Genomic DNA, 26,318 nt, shown 5'->3' with positions numbered 1-26,318 from the left:
CTGCACTCATATGACCATTGTGTTCAGCTCCCAGTAATGCATTTTTGCTCTGAAGCTGGCTTTAACCGTGTGTTTAACCCTTGAAAAGCAACAGTGCAATAGTGCAATATGTTTACACATTATAGAATTTTTTTTGCACTTTTATGCCCTTTAAACTCTCCTCAGGAATAATTTATTGTGTCATTATGATAGACCCCATAAAATATAATGAAGCCTGACATTTAGCGTATTTGAAGGTAAAGGTTGTTTTAATAAAAGCAGCGCTGAAGAGGGTAGGTTCAGGCGAGTTTCATATCATTACAATACAATTGTTATCAATTGAGAGTCAGAGAATTATGAGGATAATTGGGTTCTGCTCACAAGAGAACTTGTAAAAAAAAAAAAAATGCAAAACTCATTAATCCCTTAAGGACAAGGCCATTTTTCAATTTCCTTCCCTTAAAGGGACAGTTCACCCAAAAACTTTCTCCTCTTTAAATTATTCCCAATGATCCTTTTTACCTGCTAGAGTGTATTAAATTGGTTGCAAGTGGCTCCTTTACTCCTATTTCAGCATTTGAAATAGCTGATTTAGCTTGTGGTTTCCCAACCTATACTGAAAGTTTTGATACTGGCGTATACGCTATTGAATAGCCTAAGTAAACACAGCCAGCAGAAGAGATTACACCCTCAGTGCATGATAGTTAAGTAATAAAATTATAATTTTCCATTGTTCTCTCTATGGATTGAGCTTTGGTGTTCCAGACAAATATAAGATAAGGAAGCAAGTCTGTGTACATGAAAGTGATAACATAATGAGATCTGATATTACCTGAAGCTCAGCCCATTGTAATAGGCTATGGTTTCAAAGCACAAAACCAGCTACTTCAGATACACAAATAAACCTGAAAATGCAATTTCTCAAATATTTTATACTCTGCAGTTGGTATAACAAGTCATTTAAAATACATTTATGGGAAAACAATTTTACAGTGTACTGTCCCTTTAAGGACCAGGGCTATTTTTTACATTTCTGCTGTGTTTGTGTTTAGCTGTAATTTTCCTCTGTACCCACACATATTATACACTGTTTTTCTCGCCATTATATGGACTCTCTAAAGATACCATTATTTTCATCACACCTTCTAAATTATTATAAAAAATATATAAAACATGATGAAAAAATATAATAAAATTAACTTTTTCTAACTTTGACCCCCAAAATCTGTTACACATCTACAGCCACCAAAAAAAAACCATGCTAAATAGTTTCTAAATGTTGTCCTTAGTTTAGAAATACCCAATGTTTACATGTGCTTTGCTTTTTTTGCAAGTTATAGGACAATAAGTACAAGTAGCACTTTGCTATTTCCAAACCATTTTTTTAATTTTAAATTAGCGCTAGTTACATTGGAACACTGATATCTGTCAATAATCCTTGAATAACCCTTCACATGTATATATATATTTTTTTTAGTAGAGAGCCCAAAGTATTGATCTAGGCCTATTTTGGTATATTTCATGCCACCATTTCACTGCCAAATGCAATCAAATAAAAAAAAAGTTCACTTTTTCACAATTTTAAGTTTCTCACTGAAATTATTTACAAACTGCTTGTGCAATTATGGCACAAATGGTTGTAAATGCTTCTCTGGGATCCCCTTTGTTCAGAAATAGCAGACATATATGGCTTTGGCGTTGCTTTTTGGTAATTAGAAGGCCACTAAATGCTGCAGCGCACCACACTTGTATTATGCCCACCAGTGAAGGGGTTAATTAGGTAGCTTGTAGTGAAAGCATACTTTGGTAGACTCATCAGCGTGCATATGTCTTGAGCACAATATGGCAACATTGGGCTAGATTACAAGTGAGGCTCAAACAGTTTTGCGCTAGCGCAATTGTGTTTTTGCGAGTCATTTTCATTTCGCTGTGTGGAGCAATCGCCCTTTACGCTTCAATCCTTACCGCGATCTCAGAGGGACACTACAGGGAGTGCAGAATTATTAGGCAAGTTGTATTTTTGAGGATTAATTTTATTATTGAACAACAACCATGTTCTCAATGAACCCAAAAAACTCATTAATATCAAAGCTGAATAGTTTTGGAAGTAGTTTTTAGTTTATTTTTAGTTATAGCTATTTTAGGGGGATATCTGTGTGTGCAGGTGACTATTACTGTGCATAATTATTAGGCAACTTAACAAAAAACAAATATATACCCATTTCAATTATTTATTTTTACCAGTGAAACCAATATAACATCTCAACATTCACAAATATACATTTCTGACATTCAAAAACAAAACAAAAACAAATCAGTGACCAATATAGCCACCTTTCTTTGCAAGGACACTCAAAAGCCTGCCATCCATGGATTCTGTCAGTGTTTTGATCTGTTCACCATCAACATTGCGTGCAGCAGCAACCACAGCCTCCCAGACACTGTTCAGAGAGGTGTACTGTTTTCCCTCCTTGTAAATCTCACATTTGATGATGGACCACAGGTTCTCAATGGGGTTCAGATCAGGTGAACAAGGAGGCCATGTCATTAGATTTTCTTCTTTTATACCCTTTCTTGCCAGCCACGCTGTGGAGTACTTGGACGCGTGTGATGGAGCATTGTCCTGCATGAAAATCATGTTTTTCTTGAAGGATGCAGACTTCTTCCTGTACCACTGCTTGAAGAAGGTGTCTTCCAGAAACTGGCAGTAGGACTGGAAGTTGAGCTTGACTCCATCCTCAACCCGAAAAGGCCCCACAAGCTCATCTTTGATGATACCAGCCCAAACCAGTACTCCACCTCCACCTTGCTGGCGTCTGAGTCGGACTGGAGCTCTCTGCCCTTTACCAATCCAGCCACGGGCCCATCCATCTGGCCCATCAAGACTCACTCTCATTTCATCTGTCCATAAAACCTTAGAAAAATCAGTCTTGAGATATTTCTTGGCCCAGTCTTGACGTTTCAGCTTGTGTGTCTTGTTCAGTGGTGGTCGTCTTTCAGCCTTTCTTACCTTGGTCATGTCTCTGAGTATTGCACACCTTGTGCTTTTGGGCACTCCAGTGATGTTGCAGCTCTGAAATATGGCCAAACTGGTGGCAAGTGGCATCTTGGCAGCTGCACGCTTGACTTTTCTCAGTTCATGGGCAGTTATTTTGCGCCTTGGTTTTTCCACACGCTTCTTGCGACCCTGTTGACTATTTTGAATGAACCGCTTGATTGTTCGATGATCACGCTTCAGAAGCTTTGCAATTTTAAGAGTGCTGCATCCCTCTGCAAGATATCTCACTATTTTTGACTTTTCTGAGCCTGTCAAGTCCTTCTTTTGACCCATTTTGCCAAAGGAAAGGAAGTTGCCTAATAATTATGCACACCTGATATAGGGTGTTGATGTCATTAGACCACACCCCTTCTCATTACAGAGATGCACATCACCTAATATGCTTAATTGGTAGTAGGCTTTCGAGCCTATACAGCTTGGAGTAAGACAACATGCATAAAGAGGATGATGTGGTCAAAATACTCATTTGCCTAATAATTCTGCACTCCCTGTATACTGTAAAATTATTTTTCCATTAATGTGTTTCCAATTACATTTTTTACCAGCTGCAGAGTATAAAATGTATGAGATTTGCGATTTAAGGCTTATTTGTGTATATGTATTAGCTGATTTTGTGTTTTGAAGCCACAATCTAATAAATTAGGTTAAGCTTGTAGGTATAATCAGATCTCATTACTTTATCACATTGTGTACATATACATGCTTCTTTATCTTATATCTGTAGGTATAATCAGATCTCATTACTTTATCACATTGTGTACATATACATGTGTCTGTATCTTATATCTGTAGGTATAATGAGATCTCACTACTTTATCACATTGTGTACATATACACGTGTCTTTATCTTATATCTGTAGGTATAATCAGATCTCATTACTGTATCACATTGTGTACATATACATGTGTCTTTATCTTATATCTGTAGGTATAATTAGATCTCATTACTGTATCACATTGTGTACATATACATGTGTCTTTATCTTATATCTGTAGGTATAATCAGATCTCATTACTGTATCACATTGTGTATATATACCTGCTTATTTATCTTATATCTGTAGGTATAATCAGATCTCATTACTTTATCACATTGTGTACATATACCTGCTTATTTATCTTATATCTGTAGGTATAATCAGATCTCATTAATGTATCACATTGTGTACATATACCTGCTTATTTATCTTATATCTGTAGGTAGAATCAGATCTCATTACTTTATCACATTGTGTACATATACATGTGTCTTTATCTTATATCTGTAGGTATAATCAGATCTCATTACTGTATCACATTGTGTACATATACATGTGTCTTTATCTTATATCTGTAGGTATAATCAGATCTCATTACTGTATCACATTGTGTACATATACATGTGTCTGTATCTTATATCTGTAGGTATAATCAGATCTCATTACTTTATCACATTGTGTACATATACATGTGTCTTTATCTTATATCTGTAGGTATAATCAGATCTCATTACTGTATCACATTGTGTACATATACCTGCTTATTTATCTTATATCTGTAGGTATAATCAGATCTCATTACTGTATCACATTGTGTACATATACCTGCTTCTTTATCTTATATCTGTAGGTATAATCAGATCTCATTACTGTATCACATTGTGTACATATACCTGCTTCTTTATCTTATATCTGTAGGTATAATCAGATCTCATTACTTTATCACATTGTGTACATATACATGCTTCTTTATCTTATACCTGTCCATAAACCAATGACCAGTACTTGAAGAAAACAATGGAAAATTAACAATGAAATTTCTTCTGCTGGCTGTGTTTACACAGCTTTTCTATAGCTTGGACCTAAGGCCAGAAACTTTTCAGAATAGGTGAGGAGCTTTAAAGGGGCATGTTAGATAAAGTAAATAATCCTGCAGGGAGCAGAGTTAAAGGAGCATGTTAGATATAGTAAATAATCCTGCATGGATGAGAGGAGTGTTAAAGGGGCATGTTAGATATTGTAAATAATCCTGCAGGGAGGAGAGTTAAAGGGGCATGTTAGATATAGTATGTAGTGTGTATCTGCCTGTTTAAGTGTATGCTGTGTAGTGTGTGTGTATCTGCATGTATAAGTGTATGCTGTGTAGTGTGTGTGTATCTGCCTGTTTAAGTGTATGCTGTGTAGTGTGTGTGTATCTGCATGTATAAGTGTATGCTATGTAGTGTGTGTATCTGCATGTATAAGTGTATGCTATGTAGTGTGTGTATCTGCATGTATAAGTGTATGCTATGTAGTGTGTGTATCTGCATGTATAAGTGTATGCTATGTAGTGTGTGTGTATCTGCATGTGTAAGTGTATTCTAAGTAGTGTGTGTGTGTATCTGCATGTGTAAGTGTATGCTATGTAGTGTGTGTGTATCTGCATGTATACATGTATGCTATGTAGTGTGTGTATCTGCATGTATAAGTGTATGCTGTGTGGTGTGTGTATCTGCATGTATAAGTGTATGCTGTGTAGTTTGTGTGTGTATCTGCATGTATAAGTGTATGCTATGTAGTGTGTGTGTGTATCTGCATGTATAAGTGTATGCTATGTAGTGTGTGTGTGTATCTGCATGTATAAGTGTATGCTATGTAGTGTGTGTGTGTGTATCTGCATGTATAAGTGTATGCTATGTAGTGTGTGTATTTGCATGTATACATGTAAGCTATGTAGTGTGTGTGTATCTGCATGTATAAGTGTATTCTATGTATAAGTTTATGTTCTGTAGTGTGTGTGTATCTGCATATATAAGTGTAAACTATGTAGTGTGTGTGTATCTGCATGTATAAGTGTATGCTGTGTATTGTGTGTGTATCTGCTTGTATAAGTGTATGCTATGTAATGTGTGTGTATCTGCCTGTATAAGTGTATGCTATGTAGTGTGTGTATCTGCATGTATAAGTGTAAGCTATGTAGTGTATGTGTGTGTGTATCTGCATGTATAAGTGTATGCTATGTGTAAGTGTATGCTATGTAGTGTGTGTGTGTATCTGCATGTATAAGTGTAAGCTACGTAGTGTGTGTACCTGCATATATAAGTGTATGCTGTGTAATGAGTGTGTATCTACCTGTGTAGTGTGTGTTTGCCTGCATGTATAAGTGAATGCTATGTAGTGTGTGTGTGTATCTGTGTAGTATGTGTGTATCTGCCTATATTAGTATGTGCTATGTAGTGTGTGTGTATATGCATGTATAAGTGTATGCTGTGTAGTGTGTGTGTGTGTATCTGCATGTGTAAGTGTAAGCTATGTAGTGTGTGTGTGTCTATCTGCATGTATAAGTGTAAGCTATGTAGTGTATGTATCTGCCTGTATAAGTGTATACTGTATAGTGTGTGTGTATCTGCATGTATAGGTTTATGCTGTGTAGTGTGTGTGTATCTGCATGTATAAGTGTATGCTATGTATAAGTGTCTGCTATGTAGTGTGTGTGTGTATCTGCACGTATAAGTGTATGCTATGGAGTGTGTGTGTATATGCATGTATAAATGTATCTGCAAGTGTATGCTGTGTTGTATGTGTGTGTATCTGCATGTATAAGTTAATGCTATGTAGTTTGTGCGTATCTGCATGTGTACGTGTATGCTATATAGTGTGTGTGTGTGTATCTGCATGTATAAGTGTATGCTGTGCAGTGTGTGCGCATCTGCATGTATAAGTGTATGTTATGTAGTGTGTGTGTATCTGCATGTATAAGTGTATGCTGTGTAGTGTGTGTGTATCTGCATGTGTAAGCGTATGCTATGTAATGTGTGTGTGTGTATCTGCATGTATAAGTGTATGCTGTGTAGTGTGTGTGCATATGCATGTATAAGTGTATGCTGTGTAGTGTGTGTGTATCTGCATGTATAAGTGTATACTGTGTAGTGTGTGTGTACCTGCATGTATAGGTTTATGCTGTGTAGTATGTGTATCTGCATGTATAAGTGTATGCTATGTATAAGTGTATGCTATGTAGTGTGTGTGTATGTATCTGCATGTATAAGTGTATGTTATGTAGTGTGTGCATCTGTCTTTATAAGTGTATGCTATGTAGTGTGTATCTGCATGTGTAAGTGTATGCTATGTAGTGTGTATCTGCATATTTAAGTGTATGCTATGTAGTGTGTGTATCTGCATGTATAAGTGTTTGCTATGTAGTGTGTGTATCTGCATGTGTGTTTGCTATGTAGTGTGTGTGCGTCTGCATGTGTAAGTGTTTGCTATGTAGTGTGTGTGTATATCTGCATGTGTAAGTGTTTGCTATGTAGTGTGTGTGTATATCTGCATGTGTGTTTGCTATGTAGTGTGTGTGTATATCTGCATGTGTGTTTGCTATGTAGTGTGTGTGTATATCTGCATGTGTAAGTGTTTGCTATGTAGTGTGTGTGTATATCTGCATGTATGAGTGTATACTGTGTAGTGTGTGTGTATATCTGCATGTATAAGTGTATGCTGTGCAGTGTGTGTGCATCTGCATGTATAAGTGTATGCTATGTAATGTGTGTGTATCTGCATGTATAAGTGTATGCTGTGCAGTGTGTGTGTATCTGCATGTATAAGTGTTTGCTATGTAGTGTGTGTGTATATCTGCATGTGTAAGTATATGCTATGTAGTGTGTGTGTGTATCTGCAGGTGTAAGTGTATGCTATGTAGTGTGTGTTTCTGTTTATATAAATGTGTGTACATGTATATGTGTAGCTTGTGTTACTGTGCATTGTTGCTGACTTTAAAGGCCAGAATCTAGAATATTAATGGGGAATGCAGAGAGCAGTTTTAAAGAATCTATTATTAAATGTCCAATTAAGATAAAAAATATTTAGCAATGTCTCTGCAAAGGCTAATTAAATACAGAGCTCACATAGCTATACTAGTGGTTTGAGCTTGTGTTTGATTTGCTGCCTAAGAGTATTAAAAGATATGACTTTATTTAGAATTTTATTTATATTGCTTTATAATTTATAAATTACTTATTATTTTTTTAAGCCCCATCCCTGCTCCTGCCCATCACATATCACACTTTTGCCTCAAGGTGGGTGGGGGTGTCCCTCTTTTGAATTTTGAAATGTTGGGAGGTATTGATGCTTTACAAACAAAATGGTGTGTTTTCCATCTCAGGTTAAAGTGCCTGTACGTCTTATGCAGAATAGAAAAAAAATGTTTCTGGAAAAAAAAGGATCCGTAGTAGAGTTGCCACCTCAGCCATATTTTCCTGGACAATTATTAGTTACACAGGCTGCAGGGTGTGCAAGTAGGAACAGGGATACTGCTGTCCAGGGGCACTATTCCTGTCTCTCCCTGCACACCCTGCAACATGTGTAACTCATAAGTGTCTAGGAAAACATGGCTGAGGTGGCAACCCTAATCCCATGGGACAGATTTATTGGCTGATGTAATGCTCTATTATTGGACACTTCCCACAAGGAAAATTAATTTCAAAATAATTAAATAAACAAAATGATATTACATTTTAAAATACCACCTTTAATTCGCAAAATAGAAAAAAAAATAACTAATGTCCCTTTAACTCTCCATTTTGGCCAGAGTTCTATGTTAATTACACTAATTGTTGAGCGGTGGCTTCACAGCTGGTGAATTGCAGATGCCATCAATAGTGATCAATCAGGGCACGAGATAAACAGAGAGCTTACAGCTTAGAATAGCAGCACAGCATGATGTATGCTACAGAGCAAGCGCACGTGCAAACAGTTCATTATTGTGATCAGCAAATTGTCCAGGAATAAAGCATTGGTTGTAGCCTTAAAATGAATAATATTGGTTGCAGATATTGGATTTTTGTGTTACTATTATCATCCATACCTGTCTGTGTTTGTATCACATGACTACAGCATCTTACACAGTAACATGCTTGTTGGTGTGGGATCCTATGGCCTAGATTTAGAGTTTGGCCGGTATTTAGAGTCGTGGCTGAAGTGAGCGTTAGAAATCTAACGACAAAACTCCAGCCGCAGCAAAAAGTCAGTAGTTAAGAGCTTTCGGGGCTAACGCCGGTTCATAAAGCTCTTAACTACTGTGCTCTAAAGTACACTAACACCCCTAAACTAACTATGTACCCCTAAACCGAGGTCCCCCCACATCACCTAATCTGCCGACCGCACACCGCCGCCACCTACATTATCCCTATGTACCCCTAATCTGCTGCCCCTAATACCGCCGACACCTACATAATATTTATTAACCCCTAATCTGCCGCCCCCTACCTACACTTATTAACCCCTAATCTGCCGCCCCCTACCTACACTTATTAACCCCTAATCTGCCGACCGGACCTCACCGCTACTATAATAAATGTATTAACCCCTAATCCGCCTCACTCCCGCCTCAATAACCCTATAATAAATAGTATTAACCCCTAATCTTCCCTCCCTAACATCGCCGACACCTAACTTCAAGCATTAACCCCTAATCTGCCGACCGGACCTCACCACTACTCTAATACATTTTTTAACCCCTAAAGCTAATTCTAACCCTAACCCTAACACCCCCCTAAGTTAAATATAATTTAAATTTAACGAAATAAATTAACTCTTATTAAATAAATTATTCCTATTTAAAGCTAAATACTTACCTGTAAAATAAACCCTATTATAGCTACAATATAAATTATAATTATATTGTAGCTATTTTAGGATTAATATTTATTTTACAGGCAACTTTGTAATTATTTTAACCAGGTAAAATAGCTATTAAATAGTTAAGAACTATTTAATAGCTACCTAGTTAAAGTAATTACAAAATTACCTGTAAAATAAATCCTAACCTAAGTTACAATTAAACCTAACACTACACTATCAATAAATAAATTAAATTAAATACCTACAATTATCTACAATTAAACCTAACACTACACTATCAATAAATTAATTAAATAAATACCTACAAATAAATACAATGAAATAAACTAACTAAAGTACAAAAAAATAAAAAAGAACTAAGTTACAAAAAATAAAAAAATATTTACAAACATTAGAAAAATATTACAACAATTTTAAACTAATTACACCTACTCTAAGCCCCCTAATAAAATAACCAAGACCCCCAAAATAAAAAAATGCCCTACCCTATTCTAAAATTAAAATAGAAAAGCTCTTTTACCTTACCAGCCCTGAAAAGGGCCCTTTGCGAGGCATGCTCCAAAGAATTCACCGATGACTTCCCGACGAATGACGGTTCCTTTAAGGTACTTCATCCAAGATGGCGTCCCTCAAATTCCGATTGGCTGATAGGATTCTATCAGCCAATCAGAATTAAGGTAGGAAAATTCTGATTGGCTGATGGAATCAGCCAATCAGATTCAAATTCAATCCGATTGGCTGATTCAATCAGCCAATCAGATTGAGCTAGCATTCTATTGGCTGTTCCGATCAGCCAATAGAATGCTAGCTCGATCTGATTGGCTGATTTTCCTACCTTAATTCCTATTGGCTGATAGAGTCCTATCAGCCAAACGGAATTCGAGGGACGCTGTTACAAACTGCTATTTGTAACTGCCCCTTTAAATGGAAAATTACCCTGCTTCCCTGGATTTTGGAGAAGCCTATTTGCCAGCCTCCTTCCTCATGACTATGACCCCTGGAAGATTGTGCCCCTGAAAACCTATTAACTTTTATTGGGTGTGTATGGCCCTTTAAGAACTGTCTGGGGACATATTGTGACTTTGATGAACAATGCCCCTTTAAGATTATGTCCCCAGACCTGTAAAATAACTTGTCCCTGGCTTTCTCCCACTTGGTTCAGTAAATAGGGCTTACTGAACCAAGTACCACACAGGCAGAGTGTTCCACAGAAAGGGAGCACTATTACAAAAGCATTAGTTTTCATTGTGTGCCATTAAGAGTTAATTTTGTTCAATTCTAAATACAAGTTTGCTGGGATCAGCTCTAATTAAGTTTAGTGATAAACCTTCCCTTTGTCTAATCAGCCTGCTAGTGATAAGGTGGACTGCATTGTTTTATTGTGTGTAAATTGTTATCTGCTGAAGAAATGTAATTCTACTATGGCCTGTAAAAGGGCGTTGTCTCTATCTAAATGTATCAAATGTGTGATTGGGGATTTTATGCCTCCCCCTGAGAGTGTCTTTTTTGCATGTAACCTCAATAAAAAGCAGGCTGTGTGTTCCAGCACATCAGACCTATTCTGACCCTCTAACTTGCAGCCTTGACTCATGTTTGTAGGGGACAGCCATAATTACTACAGGGATTGCTATGCTCTATATACTCCCTTAGCTACTGAGCTCTTGTAAGAGCTCTTCTTCCTGATCCTGCTTCGCTCTAAAGAAGGAAGAGGTTCACCTACTGGAGCCTGGTCGTAGGTCCAGGGCGCAGAGCAGATGGCGAGATACCAGCCCAGCAGTGGTGGTTCGTAGAGTCTGCATTACTTATGGTGGCTACGCAGCAGTTATAGTGTCTACGGTGCTGATGATCATTTGGTGAGCGCTAGGAGCATCCTTTTCTACGGTCCAACTTCCAGCCAGCCTGGAGGCAACCGTAACATTTGGCGGCAGCGGTGGGATAGCGTCCTAGCGCAAGGAGCAGCACCCCAACAGCACTGGTATCGTAGGAGAGTTATTGAGGGCAACGCTAGCCACTGCGCAGCATCCCTACCTACAGCAGCATGGAGCTGACAAGATACTGGTCAGAACCCTGTGAAGAGCACCTCAACCGGATCCGTCGCTATGAGGGCGCTGATTTCATTCCAGAGGTAAAGAGGCGGCTAGTCCGATATGGTCCAGACCCTGCGCAGGAGGTAGTCAGTCGCATCATCCGGGAATTGGATACTGAGAACAAAGCAGCACGAGCCTTTGAGTGCCAACTGTGGAGTTTGAGGGTATGGACACCTGGTCTCCAGCGAGAAAGTGAGTTACAGGGAGTGGAGAGCAACGACCTCCCTCCCCAACGGCAGCCGGAGTTACAGGGAGAGGAGAGCAGCGACCTCCCTCCCCAGCGGCAGTATACCATGCAGAGGGAAGAGACAACCAGTCTCCTTCCCCAACCAGAGATACCAGAGGCAGCAGGCCTCATAGACTGGTCCTGGGAGGACCCCCAGCAGGCAGGTGGAGATGGGACCGCAGTCTCTCTACCGGCCCTACAGGGATGCTGGGCAGGCGGCCCAGATCCCCAGCGACAGACCCAGCTACAGGGAGGGGAGAGCATCGACCTCCCTCCCCAGCTGGAGTGTGCCTTCCAGGAAGAGGAGACAACCGGTCTCTCTCCCCAGCCGCAGCATGTTCCACAGGAAGCGGAGAGCATCGACCTCCCTTCCCAACGGCCGGCGGAGTATCAGGAGGAGGAGGTAAGCCAATCTCCCCCTCCCCAGCTAACTCCTAACTTGGGCCCAGGGTTAACAGTGGAGATGTTAACCCCCACTGACCTCCACGTTCCCTTTGCCACCGGGCAGGACTATGCCCCAATTCCCCCAGCAGAAGAGCTGGCATCAGGACAGAGTGCTGCTGGCCTCTGCCCTACAGACCCCCTTGTTACAGGACTGGCCTGCAAACCCCTCACCCCAGCAGAAGCGCTGGCACCAGGGCAGAGTGCCGCTGGCCTCTGCCCCCCAAGTACCACCAGCTATTTGCCCAGCTGCGCCAGGAAGGCCGAGGATGCTACACTTTCATCCTACAACCTGGAACCTACAGGCCAGTACTACTTATTGTGGGGGGGCTACTTTGCTGCTAATGTTTATTTGTGGGTGGGTTGCGAGACTAACTTAGGCACTGACCGACAGAAGGTCAGGTGCCTGGTTAGTCTCTCTCCAAAAGGGGAGTTATGTTACAAACTGCTATTTGTAACTGCCCCTTTAAATGGAAAATTGCCCTTCTTCCCTGGATTTTGGAGAAGCCTATTTGCCAGCCTCCTTCCTCATGACTATGGCCCCTGGAAGATTGTGCCCCTGAAAACCTATTAACTTTTATTGGGTGTGTATGGCCCTTTAAGAACCGTCTGGGGACATATTGTGACTTTGATGAACAATGCCCCTTTAAGACTATGTCCCCAGACCTGTAAAATAACTTGTCCCTGGCTTTCTCCCACTTGGTTCAGTAAATAGGGCTTACTGAACCAAGTACCACACAGGCAGAGTGTTCCACAGAAAGGGAGCACTATTACAAAAGCATTAGTTTTCATTGTGTGCCATTAAGAGTTAATTTTGTTCAATTCTAAATACAAGTTTGCTGGGATCAGCTCTAATTAAGTTTAGTGATAAACCTTCCCTTTGTCTAATCAGCCTGCTAGTGATAAGGTGGACTGCATTGTTTTATTGTGTGTAAATTGTTATCTGCTGAAGAAATGTAATTCTACTATGGCCTGTAAAAGGGCGTTGTCTCTATCTAAATGTATCAAATGTGTGATTGGGGATTTTATGCCTCCCCCTGAGAGTGTCTTTTTTGCATGTAACCTCAATAAAAAGCAGGCTGTGTGTTCCAGCACATCAGACCTATTCTGACCCTCTAACTTGCAGCCTTGACTCATGTTTGTAGGGGACAGCCATAATCACTACAGGGATTGCTATGCTCTATATACTCCCTTAGCTACTGAGCTCTTGTAAGAGCTCTTGTTCCTGATCCTGCTTCACTCTAAAGAAGGAAGAGGTTCACCTACTGGAGCCTGGTCGTAGGTCCAGGGCGCAGAGCAGATGGCGAGATACCAGCCCAGCAGCGGTGGTTTGTAGAGTCTGCATTACTTATGGTGGCTACGCAGCAGTTATAGTGTCTACGGTGCTGATGATCCTTTGGTGAGCGCTAGGAGCATCCTTTTCTACGGTCCAACTTCCAGCCAGCCTGGAGGCAACCGTAACAGACGCCATCTTGGATGATGTCCCTTAAAGGAACCGTTATTCGTCGGGAAGTCGTCGGTGAAGATGGATGTTCCGCGTCGGCGGGATGAACATGGATCCGGAAGAAAGAAGATTGAAGATGCCGCTTGATAGAAGACTTCAGTCGGATCATGGACCTCTTCAGCTCCCGCTTGGATGAAGACTTCAGCCGGATCATGGACATCTTCAGCCCCCCGCTTGGGCTTGGATCAAGACATCGGAGGCTCTTCTGGACCTATCGGTGAACCCGGCATGGTGAAGACAAGGTAGGGAGATCTTCAGGGGCTTAGTGTTAGGTTTATTTAAGGGGGGTTTGGGTTAGATTAGGGGTATGTGGGTGGTGGGTTGTAATGTTGGGGGGGGTATTGTATGTTTTTTTTTACAGGCAAAAGAGCTCAATTCTTTGGGGCATTTTTCTTTGGGGCATTTTTTTATTTTGGGGGTCTTTGTTATTTTATTAGGGGGCTTAGAGTAGGTGTAATTAGTTTAAAATTGTTGTAATATTTTTCTAATGTTTGTAAATATTTTTTTATTTTTTGTAACTTAGTTCTTTTTTATTTTTTGTACTTTAGTTAGTTTATTTCATTGTATTTATTTGTAGGTATTGTATTTAATTAATTTATTGATAGTGTAGTGTTAGGTTTAATTGTAGATAATTGTAGGTATTTTATTTAATTAATTTAATGATAGTGTAGTGTTAGGTTTAATTGTAACTTAGGTTAGGATTTATTTTACAGGTAATTTTGTAATTATTTTAACTAGGTAACTATTAAATAGTTATTAACTATTTAATAGCTATTGTACCTGGTTAAAATAATTACAAAGTTGCCTGTAAAATAAATATAAATCCTAAAATAGCTACAATATAATTATAATTTATATTGTAGCTATATTAGGGTTTATTTTACAGGTAAGTATTTAGCTTTAAATAGGAATAATTTATTTAATAAGAGTTAATTTATTTTGTTAGATTTAAATTATATTTAAGTTAGGGGGGAGTTAGTGTTAGGGTTAGACCTAGCTTTAGGGGTTAATACATTTATTATAGTAGCAGTGAGGTCCGGTCGGCAGATTAGGGGTTAATTATTGTAGGTAGGTGGAGGCGACGTTGGGGGCGGCAGATTAGGGGTTAATAAATATAATATAGGGGTCGGCGGTGTTAGGGGCAGCAGATTAGGGGTACATAGGTATAATGTAGGTTGCGGCGGTGTACGGAGCGGCAGATTAGGGGTTAAAAAAAATGCAGGTGTCAGCGATAGCGGGGGCGGTAGATTAGGGGTTAATAAGTGTAATGCTAGGGCTGTTTAGACTCGGGGTACATGTTAGAGTGTTAGGTGCAGACTTAGGAAGTGTTTCCCCATAGGAAACAATGGGGCTGCGTTAGGAGCTGAACGCTGCTTTTTTGCAGGTGTTAGGTTTTTTTCAGCTCAAACTGCCCCATTGTTTCCTATGGGGGAATCGTGCACAAGCACGTTTTTGAAGCTGGCCGCGTCCGTAAGCTCCGCTGGTATTGAGAGTTGCAGTGGCGGTAATTTATGCTCTACGCTCCTTTTTTGGAGACTAACGCAGCCATTCTGTGAAATCTAAATACCAGCGGTATTTAAAAGGTGCGGGGGAAAAAAAGCATGCGTTAGCTACGCGGTTCGTTACCGACAAAACTCTAAATCTAGGCGTAAGTGTTTAACATATGCTTTCTTTTTGGTTGCAGAGAAATTTTTTAAGTTACAATTAATTTGGGATAGAATGCCAGAGATGGTGACAGAATGATTAGCAAGAGGAATTAGACGTGTGCACAAACAAAAATTATTATTATTTTTTTCAGTTCATGGTTTAGTTCTGTTCAGCCGAATTTTAAAATTTGTATTCCTTAAAGGGACATGATGCAGCATAGCTGTAAAAAGCTAACTTGAAAATATCACCTGAACATCTCTATGCAAAAAAAGAAAGATATTTTACCTCAAAATGTCCTAAGAATTCACACCTCATTGTAAAGGACTTTAAGCATCAAATCAGTATTCCTGTCCCGGGACTTGTAAGGGAGTGTGTCTTATGCACACTCATGTTATTTCCCTATTCAGTTTAAAGAAGTTTACTATAAAATCTCATGTGATCACAGTAAAACAGTTTTATGACCTCGGCATGACATGCTGATGCTGATTGGCTGCTGTTCATTTCTTCCTTTTTTTTTTTTACCTGCAGCTGGGCAGTAATTGAAAGATAACTTTTCACAGAGCACTTACTCTGGTGAGGAAATTGTGAGGTAAAATATCTTCCTTTTTTACATAGATATGCTCAGGTGATATTTTCTTGACAGCTTTTTACAGTTATGCTGCATAACTTTAAAGTGATTTAGGATATACGTATTATGTCCCTTTAATGGAAATTTGTTAACCTCTTATTTCCTCCGGGGAATGTATTCAGGGGAGCAGCTGGATATCTTAAAGAAACATAAAAGTTCAAAATAAAAATGCTCTAATGTGTTAGAATAACTTATTATTCCAGTTGTGCAAGCAAAATAACCCTTGCAAAGATGTTAAACACAAACCCATTTATGAACCCGCATTCTTAACTTCAGACAGTTTCTCGGCTAACAATGCCGTTAAGCCTGATGAAACGGCATTGTTAGCCGAGAAACGTGGTGCAAAGCAACTTTTAAATGTTTTTATTAAACTGAACTTTTTATCACTCTTCCTTGCTCCTGTGGGTTTGTGATCACCCATAACTAACAGCTTTTGGATCCCTTATTCAGCTGTTCATTGCAGCCTATCACAGAGGTCGTCTGGAGAAACCGGGTCCTCGTTACCATCACCTGGGTATCAGCATTTGTTTGGCAGAGCCGCCATTGAGGAGTCAGCCGAATGGCTCTGAAGTTTTGGTCTATCTATTATTGCACTGCATGTGCATACATGTTTGTGAGTATATTACTTTGAGCACAAACGTTTGGTTTTCAATTATTGGAACTTGCTGCACAAAGAGCGCCTCTTCTTTTTTTCTGTTTTTCAGGACACCTTTACTATATACAAACATACATGTATACACATATGTACATACACACATACACCTATATATGTGTATACAGTACATACATACACATATATACATACATACTGTATGTACATGCACACATGCATACACATATGTACATACACACATGCACCTATATAAGTGTATACAGTACATACATACACATATATACATACATATATACATGCACACATACATACACATATGTACATACACACATACACCTATTGTAACATATGCCTGCCTGATATCACTTTACCTTTAAGACTGCCTTCCCTGTTACTGACAATTATACTGTTTGGAAGTACCTGCATTCAACTTACCTGCCGAATTAATTATTCATTCATGCACCTGATTCCCTCAGCCTCTTTTTAAACCATCTCAGGCCTAATGTGTATTGCATTATCTTTGACTTTTTGTTCTAGAACAACAGAGGTCTGTGACTGTTCCAGTATGGATTTTACCAGCATATTCAAACTACAGCCTTTCCTTTTAGCTAAGCTTAAAATCATCTAATCGCAAGTATCCATATAATTCCCATTTTGTTTCCTGTACACTGCTACTTAGCAAAGTCTGAACTTATTCTAAATTACAAGTATGCGTTTGGTTATAATCACTCTCTAATTGCTATAACATCATACTCAGAGCTTTATATCTATTCATTGCTACAAGTTGTCATAGTTGAAATATCCTCCTGCAAATATATTAATATATTCAAAACTCTGCATCTATGTGTTCAGTTAAACAGCTTTCCTGTGATTCTCCAATATATGCACAAACGGTATTTAATGCCTTAAGCTTGCAATTTGTCTATCACCTGTGCTGCACTGCTTATTACACTGGCATATAGCTCTGAATAATATATGTACTGTGAACCTGCAGCAACTCTTTACATCTATGAGTCACACTCTTCTACCAGTTTACTCTGAAGCCTGAACATCTTAAATTGCTATATTTTTCACTCATGAATCCTACAGCTACTCTTATTAACTATAAGTCACAGTATCAATTTATGTTTCCATTGAAGCCAGAATATATTGTATAAATATGTTTTACTCTCCATGAATTCTACAATAACGTCTTGCAACTATGACTCACAGAATATCATCTATCCACGTCCAGGATACTCTTCCCCGGGTCAGGGGTTAGTGTCTCCAATTCCCTACTACTGCCCCGAGGGTCTGTGTCCTGAGTGCATATACACCGGAACATGACACCTATATACATCCGCACATAGAGTACATACATACACATATGTACAGACACATACATACATACACATTCACACATTTTTTGCTTATCGCACTTGGCTTAGTGCTCGGTTAAGCGCTCAAGTGAAAGCTAGAAAAAAAGTTTTGTAGAGCGACCCATAGAACATAGCTCAGCACTCTATCCAACATCCAGATTTTTGCTTTTTACTCTCAACTTGTAATATGAGCGCAAGATAAGAACGCTATTGATTTGACTTGAGCTAATATTTTTGTTCTCCACTTTTTTAAACCACTAAAGAGGCTAATAATTTATTGTTTAACATAAGTCACACCTGGGTCTGTTTATTCATAAATCAAACGGATGTTACAGAGTTTTTGTAGAGCTGTACCTACTTTCTGATATTTATCATATTCTGCTCATCACATGTGAAGAGGTTATGGATGTTTTTGAAATATGAATTAAAGATATTTTACTACAAAACACAGGATACATTTTGAGGTTTTGTCTTTTAGAAGCAACAAAAAATGTTGCATATAGTGTCCTCTCACGGTATTGCTGAGTGACATTACATAACATATATATATATATATATATATATATATATATATATATATATATATATATATATATATATATATATATACATATACATATACCTATATATGATAAGACAAAATAATTCATTTATATAATAAATATTAAACTTGGACATGCTCTGACCATTGCTAGATACATTAATTTGTATTGCAAGTCTGATGTCAGAAATTGGGTGACACAACCCCCCCTTTTACAGATATGTTTACTCAGACTGCCTGCTGTGACCAGATACCTATTACAAACCAGGATGTCTCAAATATATACTTCAAGGGTAGTCCTTATAAGAAGTTTACTTTCTGAAGGAGTGGATGGTCAGTCTGTAAGGATAATGGAATATGCCCAAATTCTCAGGGAATGTAGCTCTTATCATATAAGTTTTAATTACCCCATGCTGAGTTCAAATACACGAAGCTCAGACTACGTCTCTATGGAAAATAACAGGAGAAGGCAAAGAAAGTCTTTTAAAACCTGTGTATTTGGAAAACATAAGAATTTAAATTTTAAGTTTAACATATCCATAATTGGCAGATATATTGGGTGAATGTACTAATATGTATATGGATCTGGGAACTGAGTCTAAGGCTTATATAATATACTAAATATAAGATGAAGTGAATATGTATCTGTATTGAATTTAAAATGTTTGACGGTATTTCAAAATAAAGAGCATTTGCTTTATTCCAGAATCTGATCCCAAGTAGGTTTGGAAATGAATACATCTTCAATGGGTTGTCCAATGAATTATATCAGAACTGTGTTTTCGTGCATTCAAAATAGCATTATCAAGAGATGTACTAAATATGGAGTATATTTATATTAATATCAAATGAGAATCCAATAAATATATCTGTATAATTAGTTACTACAGAGATCACTTCCAATTACAAATATGATGTAAGATGGTGACTGGGAAATGCAATATATACCAGTGCATTAAATGAACTGATTTATTAATTAATATCATACTGAAAGTATTAAATCAAAATCCTTTTAAGTCCCCTCATAAAAATGTGACTTTTAAATACATCTCTTAAAATATTATAAGTAGGAAATCATAGTGAGACATACAACAATTATGCCATATTTTGTCTTTTGGTCTTGAAATGTGCATCCCCAGTAGTATTAAATAGTCCCATATATGTTGACCAGATAGTTTATTAATAGTAGGAAATAATAATTATATTGAGCATACATTTATGAAAATCTACATTGTTCTGTAATTTGCTAATGAAGCTGCGTTCCGTTGCCTGTTGTCCCCCTGGTGTTCAATGTGAGAATTGCAACCAAAGGGTATTTTAAATTGTCAGGGGATTTAAAATTACCATATGCATTTCCAAGGGCCAATGAGAAATAAGCTCCGACTAAGGTGTACCCAAAATTTCACTGAATGATTAGAAAAGAGGTGGGTTTTTATGAGAGATAAAAACTCTTGCACAGGAAGTAATAGGGAATGCTCAATGCTGGTTGATGCTGCTGCCTCAGTATCCAATCTGCCCTATCTTCCATCATGTACCAAAGATATACAAGAGTGTTGAGTGTCCCCCCGGTAGGCCCATAGTGGCTGGCATTGGCTCACTATTTGAGCCAATAGCCGAATGGCTTGACAGTATTCTTCAGCCATATGCAGTTACACAGATGTCATACCTGAGGCATACCTTACATCTTTTGCTTACCCTTGATCAAATTGTTTGGCAGCCTGGACCTACATGGGTTACCATGGACATTGTCTCGCTATATACCTCAATACCTCAAAACTTAGGAATTCAGGTGATTGAATGTTTTCTGTTAAAGGAATCCAAACTCTCTTACAAATATGTAGAATATGTTTGTAGTATTTTGAGGTTTTTGCTGTCACACAATTATTTTATGTTCAATGATGAATTTCTTCTCCAAACATATGGTACCGCCATGGGTGCAAAAGTTTCACCTTCTTTCGCCAACATTTTTGTGGCCTGGTGGGAACAGATGTTCATATATACCTCTAATAATCCATGGCAACATAGGATAGAGCTATATGTACGGTATATAGATGACCTGCTCCTCATTGTCAAGAACCCTGTAGATGATTTACAATTTAATGATTTTCTAGCCCATTGTAATAATAATGGTTTGGGGCTAAGGTTTACGGGGGGCACATAGCAGTGAACAGGTCAACTATCTAGATCTCAATCTGTGCATTAAAGATGGCGAAATTGTCACTAAAACGTATCGAAAACCTTCTGCAGGCAATACGATCCTGCATGCCACTTCACAACACCCCTATCAGCTTATAAAATCTATACCCAAGTCTCAATTTTTGTGGCTTAGAGGAAATACCAATAATGATTTAGTCTATGATCAGCAGTCAACAGAACTTAGAAATAGACTAGTTAAACGGGGGTATAGGTATCATCTCCTAGAACCATGCAGGGAAAAAATTAAAAAGGTGAAAACTCCCCAAAACGATAATACCCCTGAAACTAACATTAAGTTTGAGGATTCCATAGTTTTCTCAACAGAATTCAGTCCACAATATGATGAAATTGTAAACATTTTAAATAATCATTTACATATATTAAAGGCTGATGATATGCTACAGCCACATATTAAAAATTGTAAATTTGTCCCCCAAAAATCCAGGACTTTAGCACAAATGTTGTCACCCAGTCAGGTAACAAATAAGGATGACAAACAACAAGGTAGATGGCTAAACAAAACAGGGACTTACAAATATGGTAGTAGAATTTGCTATGCCTGTCCCAATATTTGCCTAGGTAATCATTTCAGAAGCCAGGCAACTAGCAGGACTTTTGAAATAAAGTTTTATGCAAATTGCAGCTCGCAATATGTGGTCTACTTATTGACATGCAATCTTTGCCTCTGTCAATATGTAGGTAAAACTACAAGAATGCTCAGGACCAGGTACAATGAACATGTCAGGGACGTTAAAAATTACAACAAAGATTCTGCAGTGGCCAATCATTTCAACAATTTTCACTTCACACATATTGCAAATTTATCATTACAGGTCATTGATGTGGCCACATTGCGCCCTAGAGGAGGGGACAAGGCCAAAATTTTGGAGAAAAAAGAATTATATTGGATTCTTAAACTCCAAACTCTTAGTCCCTCGTGTATGAACAGAGATTTGATAACTAGCAAAAGTATTTAGAATTTGGCATTGGTCTTCCATATTGGCTTATGCCAACTAATACTAATATGAATGTGATCTCTCTTTATTTAGTATATTTTTACAACTTATTTATGTTCATGCCTGTCCATATTATCTATATCATTTATTTATTTATTTGTATACCTTGGTTATCATCTTATGCTTCCCTTGATAATTCCAGCATCTTAACAAATTTATGATTATTTTTGTATATGAGGAATTATGTAAAATGATTTAGGAACTTTTTTAGTAACCATCTTATATATATAGATATTTATTATATACATCTGCAACTTTCATCTTTACTGTTCATGGTTCATATTTATTAACATTAACATTATTATTTCTTATACATTTGAATGTTTTTTCCTTTTTCTTTTTTGTAATTTATTTGGTAATAATACATTTTTTACGGTTTTAGGTAATTTAGGAGTTACTGCTATTGTTTATAAGAATCTTAAGCCATTTCAATGTAAATTTCCCCTATCTATCAGCATGTACTTTGTTTTTAATCTCTTCTTTTTGTGTGGTGCGGAAGCTAAATAGTTAACACTATGGTTTGCATCCCATAAATAGACTAGGTATCTACAGAGACCTTAGTCTATGAGTAAACGCCTGTAGGGGGCGTGAAACGCATTAGATTTCACTGCATGTTTTTTACCTGCCATGTCTGCATTTCTTTTAACAAAGTTTAATACATTTTGAATATTTATTCATGAGTTTTGGGAGTAGTGCCGTCTCTGTGTTGCCTTGATGCTGCTGCTTACCTTGTCTTACTGACTTAACTTGCTGCCTTGGAGATACATAGAGTTTTGTAAGGCAACCTTTTTAATGGGAAACTCTTTACGCCGGAAGAGCAAACAAAATTGGGCCTAACATTCACTTTTTAGATTAGTGCACATGCTCTTATATGACAGTGAAAGGAAGTTTGATTGAAAAAGCTTAACTCTCATATGGGTATTTGGTAACAAATGGAAATTTTTATACTTTAATATTTTAAAGCAAAGATATTCTTTGTTGATGTAGCTTAATTGAAGCTGGTGATTTAAAAGGGTGTTTGGTATATTACATTTATATTAAATAGACCAATGCATTCCATATCTTAAATATATTAGTGCTAAGTAACTTTATTACTTGGAAAGGTTTTGTATTCCATATTTATAAATTTAGTTTTATTTATTGTAAATCTCTTAAGAACTGCACATAAATTGCTATTGTATTGATAATATACAAATTTCTCTGGTTGATTATTTCAAATAATATACGATTATATTAGGTTGAAAATAGTGAATTATACTTCCCTTTAAATTCCATTAGACTTATTGAATTTGAGCTAAGATTCTTTTTTTTTTTTTTTTTTTTTTTTTTTTTTTTTAAAGTTTTTTATTATACACATTAATCCATTACATTAACATAAAACATTTACACATACACTTAATATGTACTCATATACCTGATATCAAGCTAATTTACATATCTTATATTTACCAGTGTGTGTCCCTCATAGGAAGAAGAGAAAAAAAATAAAAAAAAATTACAACTCCTCTCCTCTCCCTCCCCCCGCCCCATCCCTCCCAGCCCCCTCCTCCTACCTATTCCCAGGCCCATTCCTAAATTCTTCCCAGTGAAAACGAATCATCTGGAATAGATGATCTTTCTTAGTTTTTAAATATTCATATTCCTCAAGAATCAAGAGTTCATTTATACTATCCAAGACTACTCGTTTCTCAGGGACATAGGTTTTTTTCCAGTTTCTGGCTATTATAGATTTTATGCCATTTAATACATAAATTATTAATTTAGCTCTTATTCTACATACACCTTTAATAGGTTTATTTAATAAGGCTGTATAGATATCTAGTTGAAACCTGTTTATCCCACTTATCCTTTGGATACATCCCTCCATTTCTTCCCATATGTTTTTAAGCAGGGGGCAGTCCCACCAAATATGTTGCATACTGCCTATCTTCCCACAACCCCTCCAGCATTGGTTGGAAGCATTTGGGTAGATACTATGTAATCTAGCCGGGGTTAAATACCATCTGGTAAGGATTTTATAGTTTAGTTCTTGTATATTAGAAGATGAGGAAGAGCTAGCTGTATTTTTATATATTTTCAACCAATCTGTATCTTCTAATTGGATCCCTGTTTCCATTTCCCATTTTAGTACATATCCATGTTTTATACTTTCCTCTGAAGCCGCGATTAGTTTATAGCTAAGTGAAATAGTACTTTTTATAGGATTCTCTGTAAAACAGATTTTTTCAAAATTAGTTAATTGCCGGGTTAATTTTCCCCTTTCTGGATGGTATTCCAGGAAGTTTTGCAATTGTAGATATTTAAACCAATTGCCATAACTGCCTTTAGCTAGATTCATTATTTCCCTCTGAGGTTTAAGGCTACCATTTTCCATAAATTGGATTAAAGGTATATAGTCTTGTTGCTTTTGTTGATTCTGGTACTTAGGAATATGTCCCCCTTGAAATTCTATATTAGGTGTTATTGGAATTAAGGGGGAGGGGATAGTTGATATATTAACAGATTCCTTTATTATTTTCACCCAATTATTAAAGGTATGATTAATTATTGGAAATTGTTTAATACCCAATGGTTTACTTTCTACTGCAGTCCATATGTAGTTTTTCAGTGGTTGTTACCAGGCTATTTTCTAGCGATATCCATGCTTTACTTTTTTCATTGATATGCCAATCTAAAATTCTTTGCAATGTTATTGCTCTATAGTAGTTTTGGATGTTTGGTACCCCCATACCACCTATATTCCTACCCTTATATAATATAGATCTTTTAATTCTCGGCTTTGTTTTTTCCAAATAAATGAATTTATTGTTTTTTGAAGGTTAATACAATAGGTATGTGGAATATTTATTGGGATTGTCTGAAATAAGTATAAAATGCGGGGAAGGATATTCATTTTTACTGCATGTATACGGCCTATCCATGATAAGGTCTTTGTTGCCCAATTTTTTAAATCTATTTGTAAGTTTGTTAATAATTTGATGTAATTCTCCGAAAAGAGCTTGGTATCACTAATTGTTAAATAGACTCCTAGATATTTTAATGAGGTCTCTTTCCAAATATATGCATTATGTGTTTTACATTCTTGGAAAACCCTCTCTGTTAAGGAAATCTTAATTGCTTCCGATTTGTTTTTATTAACTGAAAAATTTGAATACCTCCCATACTCTTGAATTAAATATTCCAGACTAGTAATAGATCTTTGTGGTTCAGTTAATGTTAATAACACATCATCTGCGTATAATGTTACTTTATATTCTTGGTTCCCTATTTTAATACCTTTGATATTTTTTTCCGTGCGGATTTTTATCGCTAATATTTCCATGGCTAAAACAAATAACAGGGGTGACAAAGGGCACCCCTGTCTCGTGCCGTTGGAGATATCGATTGTGTCTGAGAGTGTACCGTTGATTTTTACTTTGGCAGAAGGAGATTTATATAAATAAGAAATGTGTTGTCTGATGTTTTCCCCAAAACCGAATTTTTCGAATGTTAACTGCAAGAAAGACCAGTCTAGCCGGTCGAAGGCTTTTTCGGCGTCTAAAGATATTATTACAGATGGTATTTTATGTACTTTAGCATATTTTATTAAGTGCAATGCTTTGATAGTATTATCTCTAGCTTCTCTTCTTGGCACAAAGCCGACCTGATCTTTATTTATAATTTCTGGTAACAACTTATTTATTCTGTTAGATATTAATTTAGCATAGATTTTCACATCGTTATTCAACAATGAGATTGGTCTATAATTTGCAGGATCACTAAGGTCTTTATTCGGTTTGGGTAATACTGTTATCCTTGCTTCTAGCATTTCTTTTGAGAACGCTGATTCCTGGCTAAGGGAGTTAAAGAATTCCCATAGTTTAGGCGCTAATAAGTTAGAAAATGTTTTGTAATAACTGGAACTGAAACCATCTGGCCCGGGACTTTTCCCTATAACCAAGTTTTGGATTGTCTGCTTTATTTCCTGCAAGGAAAAGGGCTCATCTAACATCTTTTTTTGAGTTTCTGATATTACCGGGGTTTTTACTTCCCCTATGTATTTTATTTTGTCCTTTAAAAAACTTTCAGATTTATTCTGATTATCTAAATTGTATAACTGTTGGTAGTATTTCTGAAATTCTTTGGCGATGTCTTGGCTACCTACCTTATAATTACCCTGTTTATCTTTTATTTTGGAGATATATGTTTGTAATGTCCTTTTTTTAATTGCCCTTGCCAGGAGTTTTCCCGCTTTATTACCTCCATTGAAGAATACTTTTTTAAGTTGTATCGCCCTACGTTGAGCCCCTTTTATCAAATAGTTATTTAATTTTTCTCTAGCCTCTTTAAGGGATTCAGTTAGCTGACTATTATATGGGTCTTTTTTATGTTCATGCTCTATCTCAGAGAGTGAGTCCAGTAGAGTATTATAGTGCTCTCTCGTGTTTT

The sequence above is a fragment of the Bombina bombina genome, chromosome 10 (assembly GCF_027579735.1).
Source record: "Bombina bombina isolate aBomBom1 chromosome 10, aBomBom1.pri, whole genome shotgun sequence".
Taxonomy (NCBI): Eukaryota; Metazoa; Chordata; class Amphibia; order Anura; family Bombinatoridae; genus Bombina; species Bombina bombina.
This window is presented reverse-complemented; position numbering follows the sequence as displayed.